Below are 2,500 nucleotides of genomic sequence, written 5' to 3' on the forward strand. Positions count from 1 at the left end.
GCACACGAAAACACGAACCCGAAAAAGGGACATACGCACTGGCGACACGCGCGCCCGTTTCGCCTGCCACCCATGCACACTCGCCTGGGCTGCTGGTCACATGCGTCGCTCATAGGCATTTTGCAGGCCAGCACCGGCGGATGCACGGGTCAAGCGGGACGGGACGAGCGCAGGGCTTGCTTTTGGCGGCACACGAAAACACGAACCCGAAAAAGGCGAAAAAGGGACATACACACTGGCGACACGCACGCCCGTTTCGCCTGCCACCCGTGCACACTCGCCTGGGCTGCTGGTCACGTGCGTCGCTCACAGGCATTTTGCAGGCCAGCACCGGCGGATGCACGGGTCAAGCGGGACGGGACGAGCGCAGGGCTTGCTTTTGGCGGCACACGAAAACACGAACCCGAAAAAGGCGAAAAAGGGACACACGGACAGGCGACACGAAAAAAAAGGGGTCGCCCTACCTAGGTGGGCGCAAAAACCCCGTCGGCCAGGAGGTTTCGCCAAAGTGTCTGTACTGTCACACAGGGTCAATAGCACGGGCATGGCCGGCCGCCGCACGTGCAGCGGCTTACGGACGCACGGTTCGGCGGCACAGGTGCCTGGCGGCTTTAGCACCTTGGGGTGGACAGGCCTGGCGGCAAGGGGGGCTAGGCACCTTGCTGCCAGCCGGCAATGGTGCACGGGGCGGGGCGCCACACAAACACGAAAGAGGGACAAGAGCGGGGCGATGGTCCACAGAGACGAGCCATGCACGGGGCCCGTGATCGCCGACACGCGCGAACGCGGACGCGGACAAGGACAAGGACGCGACGCGCGGCGCGCGTGCGAGGTCAAGAGGGGCGCGCGCACGAAAACGCGAAAAAAGGGGCTAGCGGCCGAGAAACGCGAAAAAAACCGGGTCACCTACCTAGCCGAACGCCTAAAATCGCTTCGGGCAGGAGGTTTCGCCAAAGTGTCTGTACTGTCACACGGTCCGTACGGGCGCAACCCCATCGCGCGCCAGCACCCCTTCCTGGGGGCGCCCGCCCGCCAGGCGCCTGGCGCCCCACGCGCGCGCGCCCGGCGCCTGGCGCCTTGCCCCCCACGCGCGCCCGGCGCCTGGCGCCTGGCGCCTCGCCCCCCACGCGCGCGCCCGGCGCCTGGCGCCTTGCCCCCCACGCGCGCCCGGCGCCTGGCGCCTGGCGCCTCGCCCCCCACGCGCGCGCGCGCGTGGCGCCTTGCGCCTGGCGCCTTGCCTCCGCGCGTGCCTGGCGCCTGGCGCCTTGCCCCCCACGCGCCTGGGCGCCTCTTTTCCGCCTGGGCGCCCTGGCACCTTTCCGCCTGGGCGCCTGTTTTCCGCCTTGGCGCCCTGGCGCCTTTTCGCGTGGGCGCCTCTTTTCCGCCTGGGCGCCATGGCGCCTTTCGGCCTGGGCGACTCTTTTTCGCCTGGGCACCTCTTTTCCGCCTGGGCGCCTCTTTTCCGCCTGGCCAGGGCGCCTCTTTTCCGCCTGGGCGCCATGGCGCCTTTCTGCCTGGGCGCCTCTTTTTCGCCTGGGCGCCTCTTTTCTGCCTGGGCGCCCTGGCGCCTTTTCGCCTGGGCGCCTCTTTCCCACCTGGGCGCCCTGGCGCCTCTTCGCCTGGGCGCCCTGGCGCCTTTTCGCCTGGGCGCCTCTTTTGGCGCCTGGGCGCCTACGCCAGGGCGCCTCTTTTCCGCCTGGGCGCCTCTTTTTCGCCTGGGCGCCTCTTTTCCGCCTGGGTGCCCTGGCGCCATTCCGCCTGGGCGCCTCTTTTCCGCCTGGGCGCCCTGGCGCCTTTTCGCCTGGGTGCCTCTTTTGGCGCCTGGGCGCCTCTTTTCCGCCTGGGCGCCCTGGCGCCTTTTCGCCTGGGTGCCTCTTTTGGCGCCTGGGCGCCTACGCCAGGGCGCCTCTTTTCCGCCAGGGCGCCTCTTTTTCGCCTGGGCGCCTCTTTTCCGCCTGGGCGCCCTGGCGCCTTTTCGCCTGGCGCCTCTTTTGGCGCCTGGGCGCCTACGCCAGGGCGCCTCTTTTCCGCCTGGGCGCCTCTTTTCCGCCTGGGTGCCCTGGCGCCATTCCGCCTGGGCGCCTCTTTTCCGCCTGGGCGCCCTGGCGCCTTTTCGCCTGGGTGCCTCTTTTGGCGCATGGGCGCCTACGCCAGGGCGCCTCTTTTCCGCCTGGGCGCCCTGGCGCCTTTCCGCCTGGGCGCCTCTTTTTCGCCTGGGCGCCTCTTTTCCGCCTGGGCGCCCTGGCGCCATTCCGCCTGGGCGCCTCTTTTCCGCCTGGGCGCCCTGGCGCCTTTTCGCCTGGTGCCTCTTTTGGCGCCTGGGCGCCTACGCCAGGGCGCCTCTTTTCCGCCTGGGCGCCTCTTTTTCGCCTGGGCGCCTCTTTTCCGCCTGGGCGCCCTGGCGCCATTCCGCCTGGGCGCCTCTTTTCCGCCTGGGCGCCCTGGCGCCTTTTCGCCTGGCGCCTCTTTTGGCGCCTGGGCGCCTACGCCAGGGCGCCTC

Source organism: Aristolochia californica, unplaced genomic scaffold (assembly GCF_029961685.1).
Source record: "Aristolochia californica isolate CCGP_79_NKW_82.1479 unplaced genomic scaffold, dmAriCali1.0.hap1 SCAF_44, whole genome shotgun sequence".
In the NCBI taxonomy this organism is placed as follows: Eukaryota; Viridiplantae; Streptophyta; class Magnoliopsida; order Piperales; family Aristolochiaceae; genus Aristolochia; species Aristolochia californica.